Consider the following 9,929-nt stretch of genomic DNA (forward strand, 5'->3'; position numbering starts at 1 on the left):
ATAGCTTAATGTTAAATAAATAAGAGTTTTGTTCGATCAAAAATGATCAGGGTTACAATAAACAATATTAAACATTACTACAGTTATTGGTAGCAACTATATTTTCCATAGCTTAATGTTAAATAAATAAGAGTTTTGTTCGATCAAAAATGATCAGGGTTACAATAAACAATATTAAACATTACTACAGTTATTGGTAGCAACTATATTTTCCATAGCTTAATGTTAAATAAATAAGAGTTTTGTTCGATCAAAAATGATCAGGGTTACAATAAACAATATTAAACATTACTACAGTTATTGGTAGCAACTATATTTTCCATAGCTTAATGTTAAATAAATAAGAGTTTTGTTCGATCAAAAATGATCAGGGTTACAATAAACAATATTAAACATTACTACAGTTATTGGTAGCAACTATATTTTCCATAGCTTAATGTTAAATAAATAAGAGTTTTGTTCGATCAAAAATGATCAGGGTTACAATAAACAATATTAAACATTACTACAGTTATTGGTAGCAACTATATTTTCCATAGCTTAATGTTAAATAAATAAGAGTTTTGTTCGATCAAAAATGATCAGGGTTACAATAAACAATATTAAACATTACTACAGTTATTGGTAGCAACTATATTTTCCATAGCTTAATGTTAAATAAATAAGAGTTTTGTTCGATCAAAAATGATCAGGGTTACAATAAACAATATTAAACATTACTACAGTTATTGGTAGCAACTATATTTTCCATAGCTTAATGTTAAATAAATAAGAGTTTTGTTCGATCAAAAATGATCAGGGTTACAATAAACAATATTAAACATTACTACAGTTATTGGTAGCAACTATATTTTCCATAGCTTAATGTTAAATAAATAAGAGTTTTGTTCGATCAAAAATGATCAGGGTTACAATAAACAATATTAAACATTACTACAGTTATTGGTAGCAACTATATTTTCCATAGCTTAATGTTAAATAAATAAGAGTTTTGTTCGATCAAAAATGATCAGGGTTACAATAAACAATATTAAACATTACTACAGTTATTGGTAGCAACTATATTTTCCATAGCTTAATGTTAAATAAATAAGAGTTTTGTTCGATCAAAAATGATCAGGGTTACAATAAACAATATTAAACATTACTACAGTTATTGGTAGCAACTATATTTTCCATAGCTTAATGTTAAATAAATAAGAGTTTTGTTCGATCAAAAATGATCAGGGTTACAATAAACAATATTAAACATTACTACAGTTATTGGTAGCAACTATATTTTCCATAGCTTAATGTTAAATAAATAAGAGTTTTGTTCGATCAAAAATGATCAGGGTTACAATAAACAATATTAAACATTACTACAGTTATTGGTAGCAACTATATTTTCCATAGCTTAATGTTAAATAAATAAGAGTTTTGTTCGATCAAAAATGATCAGGGTTACAATAAACAATATTAAACATTACTACAGTTATTGGTAGCAACTATATTTTCCATAGCTTAATGTTAAATAAATAAGAGTTTTGTTCGATCAAAAATGATCAGGGTTACAATAAACAATATTAAACATTACTACAGTTATTGGTAGCAACTATATTTTCCATAGCTTAATGTTAAATAAATAAGAGTTTTGTTCGATCAAAAATGATCAGGGTTACAATAAACAATATTAAACATTACTACAGTTATTGGTAGCAACTATATTTTCCATAGCTTAATGTTAAATAAATAAGAGTTTTGTTCGATCAAAAATGATCAGGGTTACAATAAACAATATTAAACATTACTACAGTTATTGGTAGCAACTATATTTTCCATAGCTTAATGTTAAATAAATAAGAGTTTTGTTCGATCAAAAATGATCAGGGNGCTGGGAGACCGATCTGGCTCCTGATTTCAACCTCTATTAGGCTGTTAAGACTGAATTATTAAATATTAGTAATATATATGTGTAATAATTTACTGTATGTATACGACACCCTAATTTAAAATCAAATGATTTCTCTTAAAGTCTCTCGTCGAGCTCATCCGTTATCTTTTTTACAGATTCATTACTGAAGTAGGCCGGATGATGCAGTTTTATGTACTACTTCAGAAACCTATACTGCTCGGGTCATGGAGCTGCATTCTATCCAGCTAATTGGTGAGTTTTTTTTTTTTTAGACATTGACGAAATGGAAGCGGTATTGACAAATCGGTATTGTATGAAAATAAATAAATTAAAACAAAAATACTGGTATGCAAGGAAACAGCGAATATAAAAATAGGAGACGAAAGATTACAAGAAGTGGCTGATTTAAGGGAAGTCGGATAAGTCAGGACGTAAGGAGTAGTAGGGATACAAAGCAAAGGATAGTGCAGGGTCGAGTCGTCTTCATTTCTATGCTCGCGAACGATTAATAGAAATTCGGAAAATATTGTTACAGGTGTATGTTTGGAGCACAGCGCTGTACGGATGCGAAACATAGACGGTTCGATTAAGCTAACGTGCCTATCACGTTGAGGTTGGCTACGCCAGGATTCGTTTTCAGCAAGTAGATATCCACACATGTGGGCCTTATTGGAGCACACGTAATCCTAAAATGAAAAATCGTGCTACAGATGGCGTTCACTGTACCGTTTGTAGTATTTTCTGAAACGCACTGTTAAGACGGCAGGTAAAAGTTGGTCTGTGTTCTGTCGGAGCTGCCTGCGACGCGCTGATGAGATCCAAAAAGATCGAAGTCGCGATCCGCGTCTGGCAGTTTCGACAGAACGCAGACCACTTCGAATTATTTTATAGACGGTGAGTGCGGTGGAAAAGAAAAGGTTAGAAGCCTTCGAAATGTGGTGTTATAGGCGACTGATGAAGATAGCGTGGGTAGAAAAGGTTATAAATGAAGTGGTATTGGAAAGAATAGGAGAACAGAGGACTCTATGGAAGTCAATAAAAAATAGGCGAGAGGTAAGTCAGAGACATTAGAGGCACAAACAGGTATTAACAGAAGTAGAGGTAGACCTAGATTAGATTATTGCTCGCAGATAGTTAAGGATGTGGGATGTTCTAGTTTTAAGGAAATGCGAAGATTAGCTCAGGATATGAAAGAGTGGAGGTGCGGGTCCAATCAGTCTTAGGACTGACGATATTATGATGTTGAGACATTGGCTAGCGTATATCGTCATAATTTGAAACAATACTGTTTTCTAGATTTGTACTATGTTTTATTGTACTAATTAATTAATTAACTTTGAAAAGTAAACATTTGCAGAACAGACGCCGCTTTCCGTCACGTGCCGCCACTGACTGCAAATTATCGTAATTAGCATATTTTACTACCTGTATACATGTCTGCCACATATTTAATTATTGGTGTATAGGCAGGTATACGTATAACACGTCACCGAAAATGTTAATATGTGAACGTGTTCTTGATATCCAACAAAATAATGGCATTACGAGCGATTCTTCGAAAATATTTTGCGTATTTTGTGTTAACATTAACGCGTTTGTATGCACAACCTTCGCATTATTTAATCTGCTTGTAAACTACTGCATATCTTTGATGCTATAATAATCCTACGGTGGCCTTGATGAACGATAATGTTGATAAGTAATTTTTCCATTATTTTATGTGCCCACATTAAAAAGAAAGTTCAAAAGTACACAAGTATCTACGCATCGAGTAGATTTCGTAAAATATGAATACAATGGAGACTCGGTTAATCCTAACCCTTGATAGGCTGGATCCGGATTACTTTGTAAAATCGAAATGTAATAGAACAACTTAAAGGGACAGCCAATAACATTCGAGTTAATGTTAATGGTATATTTTCCGAAACAATGTTTATTATCACGTACCTACATCTATTAAACTGCTGAATGAGTTCCAGTAAAAGAGAGGTTCGAGTTATCATACTTTATCATTAGATGAGTTATAATCTAAATCGGAATCCTGACAATCCGGACTGCAACCGTATTCGTTGGTAAAGAACAAACGCTGAGCCTAGCTGAGTCTCGAGTAATTAAATTTAATTCAACCGAACCTTACATATTTTTAACTTTTGTTCAGTTTTACTAGTTTTACACGAAATCCGAAATATCTTTAACAGTTCCATATAAAGTAAATATAAAGATAGGAGACAAAAAATTAGTAAAAGTGATCTAGGAAGTCAGACAACTTAGGATGGAAGGACCAGTAGAGATATAAAGCAGGGGATGGCGCAGGGTTGAGTCGCCTTCAACAAAAAGGACTTACTTCTATGCTCGCGAACAAAAATGTTAAGGGTAGACCTGGATTAGATTACTCTTCACAAATATTTAAGAATGTGGGATGTTCTAGTGTTCTCGAATTATTTTGTTTGATTATGGTAACATGCCCATCACGTTGAGGTGAGCTACGCCGGGATTCGTTTCAGCAAGTCGATATCCATATATTTAAATGGACCTTGTTGGAGCATACGTAATCCTAAAATGTAGCATCGTACTACAGATGGCGCTCACCACGCCATTTGTAGTATTTTCTAAAACGCGCTGTTAAGACAGCAGGTAAAGGTTGGTCTGTGTTCTGTCGGAGCTGCCTACGACGCGCTGATGAGATCCAAAAAGATCGAAATCGCGATCCGCGTCTGGCAGTTTCGACAGAATACAGACCACTTCGAATTATTTTGTTCAACTTTAATGTCAATTAAAACAATTATTAGAGCTTCTTGAGTTGTAGCTAAACCTACTCGTCGTCAGAATCATTATTAGGTTACGGTATGATACGGTACCATCTGTCCAAATTTGAACGGGTTATGCTAGTTTGATATTTGAAAATTTGTTCATTACTTTAATGTTAAATTAAAAAGAAGAATTCACGATCGGTTTTCATTTGCTGTTTAGGTGTTTAGCATCAGAAAATCCCACCCTGATTGGTTTGGAGAAGTTTCGTTTTCTAAAAATAAAATATCTTGATATGTTTTTGAATAATGGATGTGATATTCTTCCTGGAATTATAATTTATCCGTGTGTTAGTTGAGTGGATATAAATGAAAACGTTTTATAATCAAAAAAAGTGACCTATTTACTGAAAAAATTTTGTTTATTATTTAACATGTTTTAGTGGAATGCCGACAAAAAGAACAGAACTGGAAAAGAGACAGTAATGGGCAGCTATTTTGATGAATGGCAGGAAGTGTTTAATTTCATAATTGAGATCAGAATTAGAATGAGCAATTGGTGTTAAAGGTTCTGGCCCATGTATTATAAACAAACGTTGTTCCGCGTAAATTTTGAACGAACGTTATGAAATGAATTATTGATCGTGAAACAAAACTAAAACATTGGTTATTATGTTACGTTTTTTACATTTTTTTCTTTAAAGGTTAATCACTTTTACACTTCTTTGGTGAACTTTTCAAATTCGGCATGTCAATTATTAGTTATAGAAGGTGGTATTGCAGATGATTGATAATGATATAGTTGCGACGTTCAAAATTGGCATAGTCCGCAGTAAAACTGTCACATTTACTTTCTTCTTTCAACTTACTAACTAGACTAGAGCGGTTGCTGAGAGAACGCCTACTTTCACTGACTACAGACGTTGTAGGGAATATCGTAAACATAGAAAAGAGATGCTAAGTAGAAACTGCAGCGGACACTAGCAAAGAAAAAGGAATAACATTACAGCAAAGTAAAGATGCTTGTTTAATGGTACAGCTCCAAGCAGGCAGTTATAAAGCCGACCTTGTGTTAACATGTGTTGACTAACTTCTTTCTTATATATAGCGAGTGGATGAAGGCCCATGCAATGGCAATTCTGGGGCGTGTAATTGCCTCTCCAGAATATTAATTTAGGGATAAAACGTAAATTTTGAATTAGAAAGCCTTCAACTTTTATTAAATGATGCAAAAATGTTTATAATTTTGTTCAAATGGAGAACTGTAATAATTTTTCACTCGCTATTAAATCACTTACCTGACAAAATTTTAGTTCCCGGCCTGGCCGAGGAATGACGCAGAACAGCATGCGCACTAGGGTATCGATTACACTTATTTGGATTTAAAATGAACAACAGTGCAACGCATCTTTACCTTATCAAAAAAAAGCTGACTACGTTCATGTTCATGCAATACTGACTTACTTAAGTATTCAATTTCTTTCAATCAAGTTGATTTCGTTTGTGTCTTCACAAGAGTTAATCTCCCACGTTTTTTGTGTAAACTACCCTCGCAGGTCACAGTTCAGAATTATCGACGTCAAGCGAAAGGTCACGAGCTTACTGCGACAAAAGCTCTGCAAATTCTGTTTCGAATAAAATAACGGAATCAGAAAATACTTTTATAATTTATTGTTTGATAAATTAGCTAAAGAAGTAAACACAGGTGTCATTCATCAATAGGGTGGAAATATTGATAGAATATTTTCTATCTAAATGCCTAATATGTGTTTTATGCGTTATACATCAGCTGCCATAAACATATTATGACTAATTGTATCATAAATGGAATATTCCAATTTAAAGGAATTATGCAATGGCATACTATTCAAATTTTACAAATGTATTCGTAGTTATTTATAATCTTGTTTACTTCTTTAAGTGTACAATGGGTTGCATTATTTATTTTTTCGCGATAATGCAAACCGAGATTATTTATAAATGTGAAAAGGTCGCGTTTATAGCGTAAAAATGATTCGAAATTGTTTCAATGAAAAACACTGCATACTTATTGCATTTGTTTCGTAATACAGATTAGATAAATGAACATGATAAAATTACATTATTGTTGAGGGATCCCCCCGCAAATGAAGTTACCTGCTCAAAATCAAGGGTGTTTAGTCACCCTAGGTTTCGTGATTTGTTTGAGAACAAAATGCGTCATGGAAGTCAATAAGAAATAGTCTTCTGAGGCAAAAAGGGCTAGTCAGAGACATACTAGATGCGGAATCAGGAGTTAAGAGGGGTAAATGTAGATCTAGATTAGATTACTGTTCACAAATAGTTAAGAATGTGGATGTTCTAATTTTAGGGAAATGCGAAAATTGGCTCAGGATAGGAAAGAGTGAAGATTAGCCCGAGATGAAAATGTTCAGTCTCTGAAAGCGAGACTCGAGTCTCCATCTCTCATCGAGTCTCTCTGGTGTCGCTGAGAGAGACTGTCAAAAAAACTGTTTAGCGTCTCTGAACGAGAGACTCCAATCTCTCAATAAGTGGTGTCTCGATAGACATGGTTAAAATTTTCTAAGTTCAACATATTTCAGAGATCCCAGTGTTTCTACGAGAGACTCGAGTCTCTCAATTTTTCAGTTTTATTCATTCAGTCTCTCTGTGAGAGACTCGAATCTCTGAATTAACAATTTTATCGTTCGAGTCTCTCATACAGAGACTGTGAGAGATCCATAAAAACACCTAAGCAATAACTGAGAGACTGTGAGAGACGCTGTGAGAGACGCTGAAAGACTCTGAGAGACTGGCGAGAGACTGAAAATTTTTGTCTACGGATAGGAAAGAGTGGAGGTGCATGTCCAAACAGTCTTAGGACTGACGACCTTATGATGATGATGAACAAGATACCACTCTGAGAGACTGGCGAGAGACTGAAAATGTTTGTCTAGGGAGGTTAATCAGTCTCAAGATTGACGACTTTGATGATGATGATATACGTAATGCCTAATTGTACTACTTGTACGCACGCATGTTTTTACAATTATTACTATTATGGTAATTAGAACACAAGCTATTTCAAAGTACAATAATTGTAAGCCAAGTACGTTATCAAATGACATTCGGTTATTACTTGACCTTGACAATAAGTTCCTTTTAGATAAGGTAAATTAAGTTGAATACATATGTACGTGTACCGAACAACAATACATTCGTACCACCTATGTATTCCGTTTTCAATACATTTCTATGTACCTATATACATTGTGTATATCTAGTACCTACATACCACACTTATAATTAGTTGCGCTTACGTGATTTAAATTACATCAGTATTTCTGTACAACGCCATTTGTATGTCAACGAATAGCGATAATGGCAAATATTTTTTGACACACAAAAGGCTCAGGTTCGCGATAACATATCATCAACTACATTTTATAATTTTGTTGTCGATGTTTTGGTATTCATTAAAAAAAAATGAAATTCACAAATAAAACGAATATGTAGTTTTGCCCAAAAGGGGTCAACCAAATATTATATCCCTAGGGATAGAAAAACTACTATTATTTATCTTTCATACGTATTTAGTACATCAGTGCTAGCGAAGCCACAGGTAAAACCTATCATGGAATTTTGTAGGTACACACATTTCCAGGAATACATAAAGGACATAGTTCCCGAGGAATAGGAAAAATTAGGGTGAAGGTCTAGATCATCCCCCCACCCCCGAAGGGGGGATTTAAAGAGGAGGTCTCCCCCACCACTGTACCATAAAAACTTTGCGGCGGTCTCACCCCCATGAAAAGTTATGGGGGCTCAAAGTTTATTTTGTTGATTTTCATATGCTTGTGCGTATGTAAATGTAATTTGTGTATTAATTTTCAAAGAATATTCGAAAACGAAAATAATTTTAAATATTTGTATTAATTGGTATTAAGATAATAGAATCGCAAAACTCACCAAATATGGTTTCAACCGTATGACACAACTATTATAAAATTTTTGTTTTAATTGTTCTTTTTTGGCTCTTTACTAATTATCAATATTATAAATGTTGGATAATTAGTAGTAATAAGTAATCTATTAAATTTCATTAGACTTTATAGTGTATGAAAATTGGAAAATTACAAAACTTTACAACCCCAGGAAGACCTCCTCTTTCAGTTCCCCCTTCGAGGGTGGGGGTTATAATCTAGACCTTTACCCTATTTTCACCCAGTTTTAGATATAATTGCAGGAATTGACGGTCACAATTTGCAAAACACTGGATATTTCTAGATAATTAAACCTCTTTTCTAGTACAGCATGATTAATAAAATAAGTACCTACTGAATGTTTACATTATTAACATGTGCGTAGGTACTTGTCTTTATGTTTACACAATCTATATACGTCCATATGTAATACACATGCATATAGTATATGTGTAAACATGGTACAGATTGCGTGTGTATGGTAAAACTTACGTGCGGACTAACTTGTAATTTGCACTGATTTTCGCTTTTGCAAATATGGTAGGTACCCTGACATGCGTCAGAACGTTTACGTTCATTTTACTTTAACAATGACTATTTTGTATTGTCGATAAACACGTAACCAGAGAGAGTGATTGTTGTTGTTACATTGATAGATGAACGTACATTGTGACCCAAATTGTTTCTCATCATCCGCTGTTTTTATTGTTACCTAGTAGTGGTGGAGAATAAAATATAATAGGTATATGTTTACCTTATATACCAATTAGATTTTACCAGCGTCTAATTAAACTAATTTTTCTATCTTTCTGAAACAATTTATTTTTTCTGGATGAAATGTATCCTAAAAATTCATGATGATCGGTGGAGTAGGCGTGAAATAGTAATAAATAAACAAGCAATCTCATATTCGCTTTTATAATAGTAATTAGGATGTACAGAATCAGTACTAGGGAAGACATCATTTGAAGTACAAATTTAATGAAAGGGTATTGTTTATTCTTGTTGATCGTTCTTAATATATTCATTTTACTGTATTATTGATAAATATACGTAAGTGTAAAATTTGTATTTAAAATATGCAGTTTAGATTTTAAGTGGAGGGAATTATTGTCATCGACTAGTTTTTGGAAAAATTATATTGAAAATAAGTATATTTTTATTTTGCATTTTCTAAAGATTCCACAAACACATTGATATTGTTTGTTGTGTGAAAAATGCTATGAGTAGGTACAATTTCCCAAATACTTGGAGAAAATTTAGATAGTTGTTCTAAGTACCGTAACACTTTTACTGATGTTTAAGAACGAACCCCTTCAAAAGTAT

At 33.2% G+C, this 9,929-nt stretch overlaps 1 long non-coding RNA gene across 1 annotated transcript in view; it reads left to right on the forward strand.

Moving 5' to 3' along the window:
* Positions 1–2,058: 2,058 nt before the first annotated feature.
* The window catches only part of LOC108743410, a 175,588-nt gene continuing 167,717 nt past the window's right edge, over positions 2,059–9,929 (forward strand). The window contains exon 1 of the long non-coding RNA XR_001938821.1: positions 2,059–2,146. This is a non-coding gene — a long non-coding RNA (uncharacterized LOC108743410). The remainder of the gene's footprint in view (positions 2,147–9,929) is intronic.

This window comes from Agrilus planipennis, unplaced genomic scaffold, assembly GCF_000699045.2.
Source record: "Agrilus planipennis isolate EAB-ADULT unplaced genomic scaffold, Apla_2.0 scaffold19, whole genome shotgun sequence".
In the NCBI taxonomy this organism is placed as follows: Eukaryota; Metazoa; Arthropoda; class Insecta; order Coleoptera; family Buprestidae; genus Agrilus; species Agrilus planipennis.